The sequence below is a fragment of the Epinephelus moara genome, chromosome 19 (assembly GCF_006386435.1).
Source record: "Epinephelus moara isolate mb chromosome 19, YSFRI_EMoa_1.0, whole genome shotgun sequence".
In the NCBI taxonomy this organism is placed as follows: domain Eukaryota; kingdom Metazoa; phylum Chordata; class Actinopteri; order Perciformes; family Serranidae; genus Epinephelus; species Epinephelus moara.
The window spans coordinates 26,125,053-26,145,603 of NC_065524.1; the positions used below are offsets into that span (position 1 = coordinate 26,125,053).

The 20,551-nt window shown below is 42.0% G+C and overlaps 1 long non-coding RNA gene across 1 annotated transcript in view; it reads left to right on the forward strand.

Annotated features, from left to right (window-relative positions):
• Window positions 1–237: 237 nt before the first annotated feature.
• Window positions 238–20,551, forward strand: part of LOC126407161 (uncharacterized) — a 29,697-nt gene continuing 9,383 nt past the window's right edge. Inside the window, exon 1 of the long non-coding RNA XR_007571758.1 lies at window positions 238–372. This is a non-coding gene — a long non-coding RNA (uncharacterized LOC126407161). The remainder of the gene's footprint in view (window positions 373–20,551) is intronic.

The following is a 20,551-nucleotide window of genomic DNA, read 5'->3' on the forward strand; positions in this document are numbered from 1 at the left end:
TGAAAGCCTTCTGTAGAAAACCTGAGAAACACAGTGCCCGCACCAGCCGTAGGATATTATTATTATTATTGCCTAAACCAAACCTCGTGTAAAAATAATCGTATTTATCGCGGAGTGGTTCTCCAGGTAAAAAGTAGCTAACGTTAACTGCTAGCTTGTCGGAGAAGATGCTAACAGGTGTGTGTGTTGTATTTGGAGATTGTACCTGGTCAAGGACAGACTTTCAGGCTCTCAAACATCTCCCCGAGAGGATTACTCAACATGAAGGCAGCAGGACAACGTGGTGAAGTTGGGCAAACATAGCTAGCAGCTACCCAAACCGACAGCGCATACAAACGGGGAGTGACCAGTTCAACGGCTCCTTGAGAACAGGTAAGTGGTCAGTCTCATTATCACCTGTGTGTAACTGTTGGGGTTTGCCTCTGTCCAAAGTAACTGTTAACGTTACTTCTCCATTTTTCCACCCCAAAAGACTCCTCCCCACAGATTGTATTATATTTTTAGCTTTGTGAGTATTAGCTATGTGTGCATCCATGTCTGAGCATATTTTTTAACTATAGATGTCAAGTAAATGTAGTGAATTAAAAAGTACATTTTCTTCTGTTTAGGAGCATAAAAGGAAATTCTCAATTAAAGTCTAAGTAGGCCTACCTCAAAACAATCAAACACCACTCCTATATAATACTACTATACCCAAGTATAGTGCTTGTGTAACTATACATAGTCACATCCCACCACTGATACAAACACAACATACAGTAGGTGGCTCTATACAGTTCCCTGCACATGTACCCTTCACAATAACCTTGCTGATAGCCGAATAACTGATCTAAAGCATGATGCTTCAAGCAAACTTCATGTAACTCTGCTCTGTAAAGATAACACGATTCCCTCTTTTGCATTACAGGCCCTGTGTGCATGTAGGGCTCCAGTGTTGCTATCCAATTGAATTTTTCCACATCTGCTGTCAGGCAGTGATATTGATAACTGTGCAGATAGTGAAGACCTTGAGAAAATACTGTTTCCAATTTAAAAAACCTAGCATTTTTTTTATGGAAGACAGGATGCATACTGAGATTTGCAATTCGTGCCAGAAAGTTGTCAAGCAAACGTTGTCAGACGTGCAGTGGATGGTGTATTTTTGTGATTCGCCCCAGTCGAAATCTTCTCAGCGCAGTAAACTGCACTGATCCAGTGGCCCAGTAGATTAGAAGGAGCTATTATTTGATCTAGGTCTGGTGTCATATCTGAGGCAGAGAGTCTGCAGATCGTCCTGCTGATGGGAGAAGACGTCAGAGATTGACTGTCATCCGAGACAGTGTAATGTGCTGTGGTAGTGGGCGGTGAGATCTACAGTGTTTAACAAAACAGAACACACAGACTGAGCATTTTTATGTAAAGACTTATGTATATATGGCCGTTATGCTACATTAGTAATATAGCAGTTTCTAGTTTCACCTATTCTTTAAATACAAAGTAGACTCATTTACCACTGTCACAGACCACCATACGTTCCAGCTCTTTAAAAAATTTCAATTAACATGCTCAGCGAGACCTCCCAGTAAGGCTGAAAGTTAAAATTACTCATTTGCGAAAAAATGATTTGCCTCAGATTAGTTTCGGGACCAAAATCGTGGATGTGATCTATAGTGTTTAATTGAAAGAGATTTCTTTTCTGTCTGGCTACAAGGATAAGAGAAACCAGTCTATGTCTTATAACAGTGGTCACATGTGCAGCTGTCTAGCCATCCTATGAATTATCAGTAATGACAAATTGCCAATAATGGCTGCGCAGATTTTCTAATTAATTCCAGAGAGGGAGAGAGAGAGGAGCTTTTCACTTCTGCCCTTTCCACATAGTGAGGGAACAGACGGTGAGACTACATTGGATTTTTTTTTACACAGCATCAGGTCTCTGCAGTGCTCCTCTAAATAGAATAAAGTTCAACTTCATTTGCCCATAGACGTCAAGTTAATGAGGTGAAAGGTTACAGCTAGACACGACCACACGTATAATCCTCCAAGAGTCTCTGCAGACACCTGCAAATGTGTTTTTGTCTCAAAAAACCCAAACAATGATTGTCAATGCTTTTAAAAACATTTTTGTTCTACACAAATAGGCAAATTATTTCTTATTTCTGTCTTACATGACCTATCTAGAGACCATTTATAGTGGAGTTTCTGCTGCTGTGATGGGTTTTCATATATTGACAGTGTGCAGCTCAGTGCTGTTTGTGTTTGCCTGGCTTGATATGACTGCCTTGTTGTTGACTACTTCCTAGTTTACCTTTGCTGCTCTTGCTGCTCAGATTCAGTTTATGATGGGATGTGCATGAATTATTGGCATTTAAGGCTTTGGTATGCAGGCGAGGTCTTGCTGATGGCTGTTCAGTTTGCTGTGCTGCTAAATCTCTATGTATCAATAATTTGCACTGGTATAAATAAGTGGTGTAAGTTCATGGGGCAGTTGAGCTAATTTATTGTGTTGTTTTCTAGCAATTGCTTACTTTGACGCTAATGAGCATAGTTATGAATCTGAATACTCCTGTGTGGGCTGATTAATTTTAAGCATATTTTTAACTTGGTCGTTTTGAGTTGTTGTGGAGGTTTTCTGTATTCTCATGCTGTCTCCGGCTATTTGGGGGCAACAAGCTGTAAACACAAGACTGACATATTATCTCACCTGATAAATTTGTTATTGTTTGGTGAACATGTTAGCAAAGAAGGTGACTCAGTAAGGACTCGGCCAGATGTTTCTGAGTTCTTGGCTGAGATGGACGGCATTGGGCTGCAACGTGTGTCTTTTGGCATTCATTTTTAAGGATTCTGTTATTCTACAGTATCCTTGCTTCTATAATTTATTCATGAAAAACATTTTCCGAAACATTTGGCATGTTTTATGCATGTTTGTCATCCCGAGGGGTTTGGATCAACGAGGTCTTGTCTATTAACTTTTCTTGTGGCAATTTTTCTTACGCCTGATAGAGTGCTGTGACCAAAAAGAAAGAAAAAAAAATCTGAATCCCAAAATTGAAAACCAAATATTTAACAATTCAAAACATCCTGGTCCAATTCTACTATTTACCCATCTAGCAGACACGGAGCAGCATTCATTTTGAGTCGTGTCAATATTTACCCCCCTCTTTAAGCTTTGTTTTGGACTCCATCAGCACCTGAAACAAACTGTCTCACTCGAGCTGCTAAATCTTCCATTATGTTTATCATCTATAATTGCTCCCTTTTCTGCAGTTTGGTACTGGTTTGGTAGTTTACAGCCTGGTGGTGTTAGAAATGTGGTTGAAGAGGGAAGAAACGTCTGCTCTTTTTCTGTCTTATGAAGCTTTTCTAACCTGTTTGAATAAACTGAACATAAAGGGTGGTCTTTGCTCCTGAAGCAGTGACATTTTAGAGGTTACAGTTTACCATGGGCCTGCGACAGCAAGCTTAATGAGGCTTTTAGAGACCCCACAATTTGAGCCTGTTCTCACATGCAGTTGCATGTTCTGCAAACAACACATCAATCAGCCTTGTCTGTTTTGTTTAGTTGTATGAATTAGCTCATATAAGCTGACCGTAACATTTATTTGCCTGCTTAGCCGGACATCACCTGTGTCTACTTGCACAGTTGCAGCTTTGTCAACTTGCAGAAACAGTTTCACCTTCTGTACATAATATTGTCAGAGAAGAAGTGTATACAATGCATGTTAGCACTGAAACAAAGCTCATAGTCGTTTACTAGCTGTGAATAAGAGTGTGGCTTTAGGTCTGTTTATTAGACGTCAGACTCCAATTTGTTTGTGACAGCTGAAAATTCAAAGTCTTACAGTTTGTATCTTCATCTCTGTTTTTCTTCCTCTGCCAGTATCCCTCGTCTACACCTGTAAAGCTGAATTTACCGCACACACTCAGCGTGCTCCTCTCGTTAGACGCAGGACCACTTTCATCTTACTGTAGATCTGAAGGCTGAGGTTTTCCTATTGGCTGAATCTCAAATGGCTGGTTGTGTCTTGGCTGTACATAAATTCTCGCAGCGATTCCAGGCTCAGTTAATCACGCTCGCCCATCTGCTTTGATGTCCTTCCTCTGGTAATGAGTGTGACATCGCTGTACACAAGCATGACAGTAAGCAGCTCCCAGTAGTTTTTTTTTTTTTTTTTTTCCTATAAATGAAGCAGGGACTCTTAATGAGAGATCATGATGGTTCATGTCAGAACCGTCACTCAGCATGTGTGGTTTGTCTCTAAATGTGATGCGTGTTCCTAAAACTGACTGATTTTATTACATTATTATCTGGCTTCTGCTAGTAGCTTCAAAACTGTGTATGTGTATCTGTAACTTTCAGTTTAAGTGGGAATAGATTTCAACAAGGACAGAAGTCACAAGAGTTTCCTTCACAGTTGATATCTGTCAGCTCTTGATTTTATTAAAGGAACAAGTCAGTTATCAAAACGTCCTCTTGAGCACAGTAAAGCAAATACCATACGGTGTGCATGTTGTAGAGCGGCGCTAGCAATAGATGACTCGTGCCTGTGGCTGAATAAACACGCCTGGCTGCAGCCCCAACTGGCTCATGCACAATTTCCGAGGCTGTCTTTTCATATTATTCTTTGTTTGTCTAGTGCTTGGACAGCAGTCTCACTTCTGTAGAGTAAGCTCCACATCCACATGCACGGCCAAGCTGCTTGTCCTGTGTCATGATTCATACTTTCATACGTCGCTTTGGTGACTCAGAGGAGTGACAGCGAAATAAGCATGCAAGTATGCATTTTAGTCTCTTGAGGGGATGTTTTGTTGTAAGCGCACGGTCTGTGAAAGCCAAAGAAGCACACGAAAAATCATTCTGTCTAAGTGCTTAGAAAATAAATCAAGGGCTCTCAATGGGGCCTCTTTTTGTAGTATATAATAAGTAGATAATGCAGGTACTCATACTTATTATGCCAGTCTTGCTACTCTAAGAAAAAGACATGATGCTTCTGCAAAAAAAGGTTTTATTCTAATGCATAATTCAGCTTGTTCAAGCCTAATTTGAGTATTTCATCTTTTTTCTCTTTACTGCTCAGCTATTTTAACATTAGGGAAGCATTGTTCATTTCACACCTATTACATAAAATCAAACGCCTCCTGAAGTGCAGGACTGACAGGCTTCTGAGCCTTAAATTAGCATAACAACCTTTCCTTCCCCTGGCTGAGCTGGCTGCCCTCCCTACAAGAGGTGAGATCTCTGATTGCAAGGTGTCGTCCACGCACTCGAAGTTATCAGCAAAATCATCGGACCATAAAATGAAGTCTTGATTTGTAGGAATTACCTCTCAATGCCTTTTTCAGTTGTCAAAAAATAAGGGATTTCCCCCCTTATCTCCGCTAAAGCTTGCGAGAGGCGAATAGTCTGTGTTGTGGCTCGGTTGTACAATTTCAGAGAAAGAATTGTTTACACTCTCCACTTAGAATGGTGGATGATGGTTTCAAGTGTACGCAGCACTGGAAGTAATGGGTCTAAGTGGGGGAAGAGGAGTCATTTTTTCCAGAGACCTAATGCAACATGTCCACCCAGAGAGGCACAGCTGATACTTACAAGAAAATAGTATGTCAGAAGGAATGAAACCTCAATAATGTTTCAGTGCAGGCTGTTCAATACATCATAACTCGGCAGTGTCCTTCCTTACCTCTGAGCAGTGATGTCAAAAATATCGATTTACTGATTCTGAATATTTAAAAGGGTTTTAATACTCATTTTCCACAGTATGGATACTACTTTCTCGCTCTGCCACAGTGCTCTTCATAGTCCCATCTCCTCTCACTCAGTCTCTGTTACCACTTTAATTCAGTTGGAGGGTTAGGTGTGAAATAAAAACAAAATTTGTTGGTATCAAAAATAATATGGTTTACCAAAGAAACCAAATTGAATGGCTAATTGTTGCTGGTTCACTGACTCATCTCAGCTCAGTAAAGAGCTCTGTTTCAGGCCTCAGCGTGGTGTGAGGAGGAAGTCGCTGCGCCCCTTCGTGGGGATTGAGGAAAGTAGGATCCGTCCTGTCTCTCTGTCTACTCGCTGGGATAAAAAGCCACTGTTGTCACAAATCAGTGGCACCAATCACAACACCCACACTTTCTGAGATGTGGGTGGATGGATGTGCAGATCTGTCTGTCCCCTGCTCCTACCTGACAGTCAGGACTGCTGCTGCTACAATTCATTAGACTCACACACAGCTGTTTGAGCACACGGCGATGGCTGGGCGGAAATAGCTTTAAATGATTTTGACATCTTTCCAAAATTTCCTCAAGCAGTGTTCCTGATTCTGTGAGAGAAATACAGACATAGGTCATTTATGTTGTTAGATTATTTGACATTTACTGCAACAAATGCACTTGTCATTCATTTCCAACCTGTGTGGAGTGTTGTGTAACTTTTGATGCAGTGCTTCCCCCTAGTGGAGGGAAATTATATGAAATAAATAACTGCATTTAAATAGTAATTCCAAGACATAACATATTATTATTACAAATAAGATCATAAAAATATTTTATTTTCAGTTTGTTTATGAGCAAGTACATATTTTATTTTACCTGCTCATCTATTGAGGTTACTGATATGTTTAATTAGCTGTTGTCATAGTGATTAAACTGATTGATTTGATTGATTGAGTTTTACTCAATTTAACTCTTCATATAAACAGGTGACAGGGACAGGAAATGACAGGGGGACTCTATTCGTAGGAGCACCTCTGGTCCCCGTGTTAGTCACTCCCTGTTTTGACCAGAGGGGGGCACTCTCTGCTCTCTGTACCCTCTGTCAGCTGAACCTGGTGGAGGTGAGCTGATGCAGCGGTGAGCTGTCTGAGCTGTCAGCACTCATTAGTGCTGTCTCATTAAAGTGATGTCAGTGGCACTCCATTAGCAGTCAAATGAACAGCTGCCCTGCCTCGGGGCCAAGTCAACGACTGAACTCTGTTGGTCAGGGAGGTCTGCAGGTTAACCGGCTGTGAGCAGCAACAGAGAACAAACTCTTTTTTTGTTGTTTTTATCAAATGGTCTGCAAAACTGTTCAATAAGAACACTGTAGCTGCTTTTAACTTCTCATCTGTACAGCAGAGCAGACAGTGAAACACCTACTGTGCTTGTTTTTCAAGCAGGACTATAGTTACTAAACTATACTTTAAAAGGCTAAAATGATCACAGATCCCTCCCATGTCCTGTATTCAAAATACAACTGCTATTTTATACCTGAGTAGGTGTAGAAAGTCTTTCATGTCTGTCAGTGAATCTTCTAAACTCAGGACAAAAGGAGGGTGTAAAAACAGAGGCAGTGTTGTTTGATTTCACTTTATGTCTGCACTTTGCACCTGTTTTTGCACTATGTGGCAGCCTTTATGTCCATGACAAATTTCCCGAGGGACAAATAAAGTAATCTTGAATCTACATACATGACACGGCAAAATAAAGGAAAAAATCTCCCTCTGAAGTAAGCGCATATTATCAGCCTGAATCGCAGTGTAATGCTGTAACAGAAAAGGTCACCCCTCCCCTCTAATTTTGATGCTGTAGATTTGATATACTTGCTCAAATATAAGTGTACTGTATATATAATATAAAATGAAGGGTGTGAGAGCAAAATACAAATTTGCGTCTTTAAGCTGTAATATGTAATAAAGCTGCAGGATTTTCCCAAAAGAAAAAAACAATGTATAGACTCATACATAAGTAATTCCTCTTCACTTCACTTACAGGTATGACTCACTAGAACTGTGTGGCATTGTATTTACCTGCAGTATGTGATTCAACAGATGTAGACTGTGGCCAGAGGCCTACTGTTGGCTGGTTAATTGGGCCGGCATTTAACCCACCTTCCGCTTTTTGCATGTTACCATTTCAAAATCACCTTCACTACCCGGAAATAACAACAGTCTCCAAGCTAACATGCAGAAAATGACGAAGACTTGGATCATGCAATAGGTGTAAAAATCTACAGCAGACTACATCTCACAGGACTTTCATGCCTGATGTTGGTCTGTTTTCTGACATGGCCAGTCAGAGTTGCTTTGCAGCATCTTTTTACCCTGGCAGCGACGTCAGTGACATTGACTTCACTGATGTATCTGTTCCGCTTTATATGAGCTTCTGTGATATTGTCATAATAATGTTCTGTAAGAGGAGCTACATGCAGCCAGCATATCGTCAGGCTTGACCTTTGGGATGGCCGTTTTAGAATAATATTAGTCTTTTTTTCCATCAGAAGAAGGTGAATCACACAGTGACAATGTTCTTGTGGCGTTTTCCTGAACTGGACCATCTTAATGACGGTGCTCGCCTCCTCATGTGCAAATATTCCACCAAAACAAGTCCCCCCAAAACTATTTTGTAAGGGCACCATCGCTGCATCCTGGGCTTACCCCGCCCAAGACAGTTGTGACTGGTTTAAAGAAATGTAAATAAGCCAAAGAATTTTTGCCCCTATGGCAGAATGATAATGTGGACCCCCAGACCTTTCTCTTGAGCTGAAACATACAGCACTGTGGAGATAGGTCTGGCTACATAAAACTTATCTGCAGAGAATCTGACATCTGCCTATATTTGCTTCTTATTTTGCTATGCAGGGGAAGTTATGGGCACAGCACGCAGGTGAGACTGGGACTAAAAAGGTGGCACCTGGGGCCAGACAGCACAAATCCAAGAGAAAACCATGACAGTTGTGGGCACATCACTAAAAACAAAAGCAAATATAGTGAGGCAACACGCCACGTGGACAAAGATCAAAATGATAGTGAATCAGGGGTTGGCTTTCAGTTTCTCTGGCGAGCGTGTTTACAAACAGGAACAGACAATTCCTGCGTTGTAAACCTTTCACATCAACATAAGAATTTCAGTCTAGAAAGAGATGGTGTCACCAATATTTGATCTGTTACACATCTTTGTATGAATAAGTCACAGATGTACCCTGACTGCCACATGCAGCTTATATTAGTTTAAACAAACAGTTACCCCTCTTTGCCATGTGGGGGCACAAGTGTGTGAAGTTGCCCCATTTGGCTCTGACACCCAGGATTTTAGTGTAAGTAAAAATGTAATGTAGACTGGTTTTAAAAAGCATGTTCCCAAGTTTGAAACCTGGCACTATATGTGGTTTTAACAAGCCCCTTCGCAAATGACATGGAAAACATTTGATCTCTTGAGACGTCTCAAACACTGAAGGCCAACCCACACTTCAGCTCTTTTACCATCATCCCCTTCCTCTCCCTCAGCTCCTTGTGACCCGACACATGCTACACCTCAGACAGCCACTCAGCTAGACCAGGATCTGAATGGTATTTGGGGTCAAAACTACGATATCCCCCATTTGCCTCCCTCCATTAATGGCCTATTTAGCGTACTGCCGATGGCAGTAAAGAGATAGCTGGGCTTTTATACCTTGTGACTGGATATATTAGCAGGTAATGTCCTTAAAGAGGATTAGCGGATGGAAAGAGAGGAAAGGAGAAAGAGGAGGAGAGTGGCTGAAAGCGCCGTAGGGATGGCATGGCAGTAAATAGGGAGGTGATAGCAGGGAGGACAGGAGAGCTTATGCTGCCTTGTGCTGCCTCTGGCTACGGTCAGGGGATTAGCAGCCATTGTGGATTCTCTGGTATCCTGAAGCATGTTGAGTCATAGCTGTTTAATTGTTTGCATATCAACGTGTAGAAAAATAAAGCTTCCTTCCACATATGAGCAATGAAGAAGCTGTTTGTCTCATAATATTGAGCCGTCCTCTCTTAAACGCACACAATCAGGAAAATCAGTGGTCAAGGTAAATAAGTGGTTAACACAGCACTGGTCCTTTAGTGGTTAACTTTACCTTTTGATCCCGTGTAGTCAGTCAGCCAAGAATGTGCCGTGGGTCGAGGTCAAGAGTCCCAGCAACCCAAACAAATCATCTTGTTTGCTGTGTTCAGCAATTAACTTGCTTTCTACTCAAATACATTCTTAAACAGGCATTGAGACCTGTGAGGATTACCTTTAAGAATGAGAATGTGTGTACTTGGATATTTTATAAAGTAGGATGACAATAGATGAAGCAGGATACAGACAAAAGGAAAGAAAAAGAGGAAAGGCTAAAGATTCATTAATAAAAATAGTCACTTAGCCCCTCGGTCAGAGCATAACACACCCTCTTGCAAGGCCTTAGGGGTATTATTGGCAGTCGACCCCCTAGAAATGGGGGCCAGATGGGGCCACCAAACATTTTGGGGTAGTACCCCAAGACCAAAAGCCATAACTGGATTTCAGGAGTTCAATTATGCTGCTAAAGCATATAGGCTAGTTGAAAACTATGTCTATATGTGAGTTAAGGAATCACAATACTGATGTACTTTGGTTTCTTATTTTACAGTTAATATTACTAATTACCCCACCCCCCGTCCTGTGGATGCCATTGATTATCAGTGATTCTAATTTGTCTACTGTTTCTTATATTTTGTGAAGAAGTGAAACATCTTTTTAAAAATTTGTATGGATACTGATTTTTTATGACAGACGGATGGACCTTTCCAGCCCAGTATCATCAGGACTCACATTCACACTAGACTGTTGTGCACCTTGTTGCATCAAATGCCAACACTCAGTGCCAATGTAGGAAATAGCCCTTTAAGTAGCAGGGTAAAAGTAAGCATGTGGAGGTTGGAGTGGTGGATGGACATGTAGAATATCTAACACACCATATTTTGTCTGCCATGACCACGATCTGCCTCTAACCTTAACCAGACCATAGTTTCCATGCAAGGGTATTGTAGGAATAGATTATTTCACAAATGTTGGTAAATGTTGGTAACCTTCTTGTCTGGCAAAAGAGTTGACTTTTGTCAGATGATAATACATATATAAATGGGGCTGAACCTTAGCTGATGAAGGTTTACTGGAAACAAAAAAAGCTTTATTTGGATAAAGTGAGTTCAAGCAACTGTTTCTCGTTCCTCCTCAAGACCTTTCAGATGACAAACACTTTTGAATGAGCTTCTCAGTCTAATCTGCTCCGCCCCTCCTCCACCGTTCTAACTGCCATATGACTAATGCCCTAGACCCGAGGCCGCGGCTCGGCCCAGCTAAGCTGTTTTGGGGGGATTTGATCATGCATAGATGACATTGAGTTAGAATGGGTCACTGCAGATTCTGCTTTAGCCACAGTCTGCTGGAAAGGAGTCAAGTGGAGGGCAAGCACCTGGGCTAGCTGACCTTTACCGGCAGAGAGGAAGCGGAGAGGGATCAGGAGGGGAGGCTGCAGAGATCCACTTTGTCAAGAGTCTGTTTCAGGGATGACTAAGTGAAGCATTTAGCATCACATGAAATCCTGTCATCAAAACCGGAATGGTATCATCCCTAGTCACTCTCTGTCCATTTCCTTATCTACTTAAACTTTTGTGTGTGTGTGTGTGTGTGTGTGTGTGTGTGTGTGTCACACATTAATACTTCCTCGTGCTCACTCAAGTTTCCAAATGTTGACAAAGTGTGAGACTGTACTCTCTCCAAGGGAGGTATGTACAAAATCTTGTCCGTGCCAAGACATCCCTGTGACCATCTCTGCTCTCAGCAGCACTGAGGGTATGAAAGGAGCATTGTGTGCAGCTTCACGCTCCATGGCCAATTGACTTCTTTTCCCATTAATCAAATGCGCTGTTTACCTAATCTTTCATAGCATTTCAAAACCATTAAAACCAAGAGGATTATCCTAGTATTTCTGACGGTGTTTCTTTACCTCAGGTACAGGTGCCCCGATAACACTCTCCCTCTTTTGCTCCCCCTCTCTCTCCTTTCCTCCTTTCCTCTCTTTAGTCTTTGCCCCTTTATCACTTCCTTTTTTCCTATTTTCACTTTCTTTCCCTTTCTCAGCTTTCCTCTCTCTCCAAGGATTACAGTTTGCATGATCTCAATGCTTAAAAGTGCAACCTCTCCATCTCACCAATGGACAACTCTACCCCCCGCTCTGGATAAATAAAGTATTATTGTCCGATTAAAGCAGATTAAGCAGATGGAAAGGGGGTCAATCTGAAATTGGGTTTGATTCTGCACTTATCTGAATTCTTGACTGCTTCCATAGTGTACACTTTTGTGTCTTTGAGCAGGAAGTTGGTGTGGGTTAGAGGGGCTACATTTCGGAGAGTGTATCTCACTGTAGAGCTAAAAGAGGAAATTGTGAATTGAATTGCACTTAAAACCCCTCTTTGTAAAACTAGACGAAAGCGCAAAGCAAACTCACATGCCAGAGCTGTTGGCCAGGTTCTACAGGTAGGTGTATAGGTTATAGCCAAGCTGCACTGCAGGTTGTTGTACCCTGAAGCTGTGGAAGCGTGTTTTTACTCGCTTCAACCAGCAGACGACCAACTGGGGTCAGATCTTTAGCGGTTAATAACAAAAAGTCTGCCTATGAGATTCAATAAAATAGTGCCAGTGGAAATCTAGATTGTTGCACAAATGAGTGTGTGTGAGACTTTGTAAGTATGCAGCCAGGAAATTACATCCATATTTGACAAATATGCACCTCAGGAATTATGTTAAATGCAAATGTGCGGTGTAAATCAGTACTAACGTGTCTTATCTTGAAACACAGTAAAAGGTTGGTTCCTCAGCGGTTCTTTGATGCAGGTTGAGGTGCTACATTCTCTACTTCTTCAGCGTAGCGACTATTTCCAGAGGATAACACCCTCAAGGAGTGGCTCTCAACTTGCTGCCCCCATTTGCATAAAAATATTCCAGTACCCTGCACATTTGACATGATAACATCCAATAACTCTTTAGAAATTATCAATAATCACTCATATTTTAAGTATAAGTGTCATGTAGAAGCATCTTAAATCTTCCATGGTATTATCTGGCATCGTTCAAGGGCCCGAAGGAACAAAAAGTTAAAAACAATATATGGCACTACTTCAAAAAAGCGCTGTAAATCACCTTATAAACATGGGTGCCATATAGAACAAAAACAGGTTCTCCTATGTGTGTAGCATGACTGACTGTCACGTAAAAGGCCGGAATTTGCATACCGTCATTGACGTGCAATTAGCTTTTATGTTTTCATTAACCGTAACCATCTTTTGCTTCCCTTTATCATACCGTAGTTGCTGTGCACAGATATTGTGCTGTTGGAAGCAGTTTTTTAAAAATGCTTTTATTGTATACAATCCAGGGTTTCACAGAATCATCCAATATTGACGTTGTTGACTTGTGATAGGGTTGTTTTACTGGAGTGTTAGAGTTCTTTGGCGTCCCACATATTATCTGACACCATCTGGCCATGATGAAAGTGAAATATACATGTAACTTGAATGTTAACTCCTCAAGTGAAGAATAACGTGACCTCAGATGATTATGTATATTATTAACTGTGCTTCAGATAATTTCCAGTTAGCTATCAAGCTTAAAACTCTTAAACTAAGGCGTAACACTGAAAAATTAAGAGCATATGATTACTTTTACTAAACCAAATCTAAAATCTCTTTAAATGACTGTATTTATCACTACAGCAGACTGTGTGCATACATATGCTTGCACACACACACACACACACACACACACACACACACACACACACACGCATGAGGGAGTTAGTCATGTTGATTGAGTGGCTGCTGATGATGCTGAGGGTTAATCTGTATTTAGTTGGTCCATCCGGATGCCTTAGAGGCCATCTTATTAAAGGAAATGAGACGTTGTGAGGCCTTTTTCAACAGACAGTTACTGAGCTCCGCATGCATTCCTTCATGTCTCCTGCATAGTGGATAGGAACAGCGCTGTCCACAGTAGGTCCCAACAGAACAAAGCTAGACAAAAAGGCCCTTGTGCTGGTACACATGTTAGAGAGGACATGCCGGTGTGTCAATCCAGCGCAATTTTGAAAGTTTATCTCTAAACAGAACGTGACCACCGCAGACGGCTGAAGTTCTGAGCTATTTGGATCAAGATAGCCGAAGAATCTAGAACCGTAATGCTTTAAAAGATTGCCCAACCCCTCCAGTTACAGGGCGGAGGTTGAAAAAATGGGGACCTGTTGAAATAGACTAATAACGTCTTATTCGGGTCATTTTTTGGCTTGCCAAGGAGTTGACTGTACGTTTAGATGAAAGGGTTTAATTGGAAATGATAACCTGCTGACAGACGGGATCTGTCAGCCCACAAGCCCTGGCTGTCTGTCTGCCAGTACTGCAACAATATCCACAGGGAGATTGGCAGATAGAAGCTGCTGTCAACGCCCTCAAGCTCAGGGTTGTTCCAGTATAAGCCCTGCACTTGTGTTTGCTTCAGCTAGGGTACGTGGCACTATTGCTGGCTGTGTGCAAGAAGCCCTAAAACCTCCACACACAACAAGCAAAGCAGTACCTGTACACACAAATAGTTTCTGGTCATTTACATGCTGAGGATAAAAGGATAAAGACACAGGGGAGATGAGCATCAAGGAAACTCAAATGCTTTCGGACCATCAGAGCAGTTCAACAAGATCCAGGACATCAAAGCCACTTAAATATTTTTCATTCTTGGGGCCACAAAATGCAGGATGATATGACAGACACACAATAGGCCCACAGTTTCCTCTTGGCCCCTGCAGCAGTGTTGACATGAGTAGAAATTAAGTTATCACCCCTTTTTAAAGTCCAGACGGCTGTCAGACAAGGCCCAGTGGCACAGGGGAAGATTTGATGGTTCCAGCAGCGAGCTGCTTTACATAGAAAGTTCAATCCCACATCTCCTTTTCCATGAGTGCTGTGCTGCATCTCAAACCTGCTTCCTACATGTGTATCAGCTTTGTTGACTGATGCTTTGAATAAACCTGGCAGTGTGGCTTGTGTTTCTTTGGAGCACAAGAATATTTAGTGGCGTATGAGTTGATGATTCTGTATGTGACCACCTTTTATTGTTGATATAACAAATATTTATAACTGATGCTTATTGTTATGAGGATGCCTTCAACATTCTCCCTTGCATCATCTGCCCTTTTGTCACTCTCAGAAAGTTTTCCTCTTTTAGTCATCACCTAATTTACTTATCAGACTGTGTGTCTGCTCTTTGTTGCCAGTTACTGATGCCAAAACATGTCAAGGTATGTAACATCCTAACATGTCTGAGGTAAAAGAACAACTAAAGTCATTATCAGAAACTAAAGACATAATGAACACCATTGAACTAGTTACTGATGTGGTTACAGTATAATCAGTCCAAGAATAGACCCAACAGAGTCTGTGTTCTCCATTCAGATGGTGACTGAGTTGAATCCAGAATGCCATGTCAAACCTAGCTCTAGGTCCTGTAACTGCTACCTTCAAGGTTCCCATAAGAGCTTCCTTGGAGTGTCTTAAGGCCCCAGACTTCTAACATCAAAGAACTTGTGATGATGAAGGCCGACTGTTATGTCACTTCATGCCACCTGTGTCTTTGCCAAAAAGTTGCACTTGAGCACACTGCAAAGACTACAGCCAACATCCAACTAACATGTACGCTCTGCGCCTGTGCAAGAGGAAATAACTCTCATACCAGCAGGTGGCAGTAGTCTGTTTTTGTCATGCAAAAAGGGAAATCGGATGGCAAAAAACAGCTCACTAGTGCCAGTTGTGTGCAAAAACTAGGGTACTGACAGCCCAACATTGATCAACAGCTGACTGTTTCCTGAGGTCAGCCTCCAATCCCCAGTACATTTGCCGAAGAGCCATCTTAGCACATCATTAAGCCACCTCGGTTAATCATCTTCTGGGGTTCATGTTGACCCTGAACCTCCAGATCCAAGCATGTCACCTTGCCCCCTCGGACAATGTTGGGTGTCCCCCAGTTGGCTTCTTGAGGTTCAGTCACACTGACTGGTACATCTTTTTGTGGGGCTCTTTGTCATTGCTCATACCAACAATCCAGCTGTCGTGTACCTGTGTTTGTCCAGGCAGGCTGGTGTGACCCAGCAGATACTGTATCCTGGATCAGTATGGACTGTCCTTGGGGTTTCTACCCTGTGGTTTCTTTTAAAAAGCAGTTAGATTACACAAAACTTCCAACTTTAGAAAGAGCTGTACTTTGCCAACAGAGTTGCGAGGCAGAGTGCTTTTTCAAAAGCAGCCACCTTTGATGTGTTGCTTCCTGTATATTTCCATTTAGAAAAAGATGGAGGCAAACTGAAAATAATATCACATGAGTGAACACTACCCAAATAAATATTCCCATATCCTACATACCTCATGAGAAGGTTTGTGAGGACATAGAGGCATATAAATGTAGCTACTGTAACTATCAAACTAGTACATCATGACCATGATAGCTGTGTCTTTACCCAAACAAATTAAATTAAAGGTAGTAAATTGTTGCAGTAGGCAGATAAGTGCCTGTAGCGTCACTAGTGTATTGTGAAACTTCCACTAAATATATGAGCAAATGATGCTATTGCATTAATGCAACAAATATATTTGTCTTTATTAAGAGAACTACCAGAAATGAGGCATTAGCATAGAAATCACCAAAGGCTCTTTCTCAGGTGTGTTTTAGGGGATTGGTCACACGTATTTAACTTTCATCATGTTGACCCCATCAAGGCTGTGCCCCACCCTAACTTATCCCCACAGAAACAAACGTTAACAGGTTCCTGCTTTAAAAGGGAGTCGCTCGCCATCAGAGAGCCACCATTTAATTATGACACACAGGAAATTATCCCTAGAATGGGCCCAGTGCAGATAAGAAGTCCAAGCCCCCTGGATGACAGCTCTAGAAACCTGAGAGAACTTATCACCAAAGTGGAGGGTGGGGGCCCACCACTGGGCGCCTGACAATCTGATTGGACTGTCATCCCCAGGTCATAATTAATATATTTATCAAATTAATAACTGAAAAGAAAATCTCAGCGTCATTGGCGCTATTGTAAAAAGAGGCTTGCCCTGGCCCCAGAGGTGAACAGTGGCCAAATTCATGTGGCGGCCGGTTTCCCTTGTGGCTAATAAGGCTGCTGTCAGTATAATGGGGGCAGAGGGGGGCAAAGTGAGCTGACTCTTTTAGGAGCCATGACAGATAAATTGCCTCCCCCCTGCACAGAATGAAACAGAATTTAGAGGAAGAAAAGAAATACGTTACTGTCTGCTGACAACCACAACCACAGCCTTTGCATATGAATACGTGTTATTGTATAGAAAGTTACGCAAAACATGTACGAGACATCACAGCAAACCAAGTTATTTGATTTTATGTTTCTAGGCTTGATGGTGTCAAAGCACTTATGTTTTATTCACTCATATTAAAATAATAATTTGAAATGATGATAAGCATTCATAAGAGCCGATCTCCTGATAGCTTATTGGAGTGTTTCTTTACATATATCCAGGTAAAGTCTATAGTTATTTGATAGCATTATGTCAAAACATACTAGCAGAAACACAGGGCTTCCTGTTACATTGTAAATTTTTATTGGAACTGCCTTCTACTGAAGAAAAAGTCCCAATGAAAACTGCTGACATGAAGTCTTGATTATCCAGGATAATGGAGATACTGTTTCTGTAAAGAGATATTGCTGTGGACACCACAAACAAAATTTTATACACCCCTATGGTAGTGGGGTGGAGACTACCTCTCAACTATAGGCCAACCAAACAGTTCTGGGAACTTCAAGTGCTTTTTTCTGTTTGAATGCGCACCAACAGGAACATTGTAACAAGTAACAAAAGCCGACAAAAGCCGACCGCTGTAACTTTTGCTTTGATGAGTCAAAATCATGTCGTATAACCCCCGTCGCATATGCTCAGTAAAGCCTGGGCATCACTCTCGGTCCATTTGTCCATCTTTTCTTCATTTTTTTATTGTTAGGAGCTGTTCTTTGTCTTTTGTGTCGTCTGTTGTTTACAAGGCTAACAGTTTTTTAAAAATGTCGGTTGCCGGTGCTGCATTGGCTCATGTGATCAACCAATCACCATACACTTACACCACTCTAGGTTACTCTTGTGCTGGGAGAGTACTGACTCTGAAATAGGGGCTAAAAAAGTCTCTCAAAGTGTCTTTCTAAGAACTACAATCATTCCTAGTTCTTGTGGAGTGGGCAAAATAAAGAAGGGGGGTTCTTAAGAAATTATCCTCTGGTCCCAAAATAGCTTGTATAACTGCTAATTAGCATGGCTAAATACCACAAGGGGTAAGTGAGTAAAATTTGTTTTTAAGTATTTGAGTGAACTGTCATTCAGTAACTTTGGGGCAGCAGAAACAAGCTGTGAACACAGCATTGACATTAATCACCTTAGGTTGATGTGGTTAACTTGTTATAACAAGCAGGTGCCTATTTACATATCTAGAAGGTATTGCGCAACATTAGCGTTCATTTGGAGTCGTGTCTCTGCCACCTTGTGAACAAAAGTTCAAAATTCACTTTCATTTTGACTCTGTTTTTGTCTATACCAACTCCTGAAGGAAATATTTTTAGAGGGTTTTAGCACTTTTTGCTGAACACGATGAGATCACTGTGCATAAACCGAGAGGGGGTCAGAAAACAATGACCTTGAGAGATGCTAAAGCTCCGTAGACTTGAACTGCAGAGACAGGTGATAATTCTTATATATTAATTTAAAAATATTGATCATAGCTACAAGGGGATTTATCAATGATGTTTTTGTTTCAGTTGTATTTGCCATATTTACATATTTGTCATAGTTTAAGTTGTGTTGATACTTTCTAAAACCACCTTTTAATGTCATTAACATAACCTCCTAACCTGTGTTAGAGGGTAATTTACGTCGTTTCCCCATGAGGCTGCATATTAATTGTGACCCCAGACCACGGCCATATCCTCTCCCGTGCAGGTGGAAAGCCACAGTGGGGATACTTTTATCGGGCATTCCAAGGGTACAAAACAGGAAGGAGGGGAAGCCGAATTGTAAAGGTAACACAATCAGCCGCTAAAGTAGTCACAGGAGTATCAGTTTCTTTAAGCTGCACTGAGCGCGGCACAAGATTAAGATGTGGATTACTGAACATTTACTTCATGTCACACAGACAGAGGCATGTGGTTTGTTCTATAAAGTGATACGGCACCCTGACCTTCTTGCAGTCCTGTCACGTGATATCATTATCCAAAAGAGATGTATTTGTGATTTTTGTGGATTTGATTGTTTGGAGGGTGGTAGCAGATGCAGAGTTTGGATGGTGCATCTGACTAAATGATGCTATGACTGACAAAATGGAGCAAAATAATTTATATATCGGACTTGCTGTATTAAAACATTGTACTTTAGTTTAACAGAAGCCAGTATGTAGCTTGAGAAGTCACACATTTTTCCCCACAGACTGGAATCTAAACCTGTGGGGCAGACTTCACCTTTGACTCTTGCACTTGACCCTGCACCTTGGGAATGAGTTTGTGGAAGTCAGACATGCTCAGACACTGTTAGGCATTTCTGCTTGACCAGTCCCCGGTTGATCTGTGGCTGAAGAGAGAAAGTAACATAAGTGTGTGCGTGACAGAGAGACATAGATTTTAATAACTGACTGGTGACACACCCTTACATTACACATGATGTGATACACCCAAACCTCAACAGTAGATTTGATTCTGCTCTTGAAGGTCAATCATTAATCTCCACACAGCTGTGGAATCAAACACACAACCTAGATTCAGTTGGTAGTGTGTAAGTGAAACCTGCTGTGTGTCAGATGTCAACCACTTTTTGTTTTACGTCCTTAAGGGTTCAACCCACTCTTCTCCGGACTCTGCATCCACTGCCGCTCTGTATGAGTGAATGGGAAACACAGGTGCACATTGGCGCACAGTTACATAGACCCCTCCTTCATGTCCTGTGTGCATTGTGTCCATTTTCTTTAGGTCCATGTTCCATAGGGGCAACAGTGTGTGTGTTTCCAGCTTTCAAAAAGGCCTTTGAGATCGTACCCACTACCCACCTGCACTACTCCTTGTTGCGAACAAATGTACAGCTTTCCGCTAACCTGGGTAAAATGTGGGTGAAAATATAGAGTGAGCAAAGGAGCGAGTGGAGCAGGGGTTGGGCTACCCCCCCCCCCCCAAACACACCCCTACTCACAAACCCACCCTACAGACTTTCTTTCAGGTTCTTGGTGTAGAGAGAGGCCGGCCGGCTGTCCCAAAGCGTTTCGCCTCCGCGAGCACGCACAAGATGTCCATTCATGCCCCATGGTCCTACAACTTCGCCGCTCCCCTCCCCCTGCTCCTCTCCCTTCAACTCCAGCTGAGGCAATTCAACTCGGGCCAGAAGCAGGGACCTTTAATCTAACAGAATGTAGCAGGCACCTGAACTACTTAACCGCTGTGCTTGTTCAAGGGGGTGGGCACGGAGGCTAAGGTAACTGGCGTGTAACAAAAAGCCCCGAACTTTATCCCTGGCCAGGATGAGTACATTTCCTTTCTGTTGTTCCCAACAAAGGCCAGCAGGCACAAATGGTCTGCTATCTGTGTCACCGGGAAGTGGAGAGCAATTTGTTTCTATTAAACAGGACGGTCCTCATCTTCCCCAATCGACCCCCTCTCTCTCTGTCTCTCCCCACCCATATTGATTCGGGTGGCTTTTGTGCTGCAGGTAAAACCCTGCCAGTCAGTGGGTTTCATTTGAGC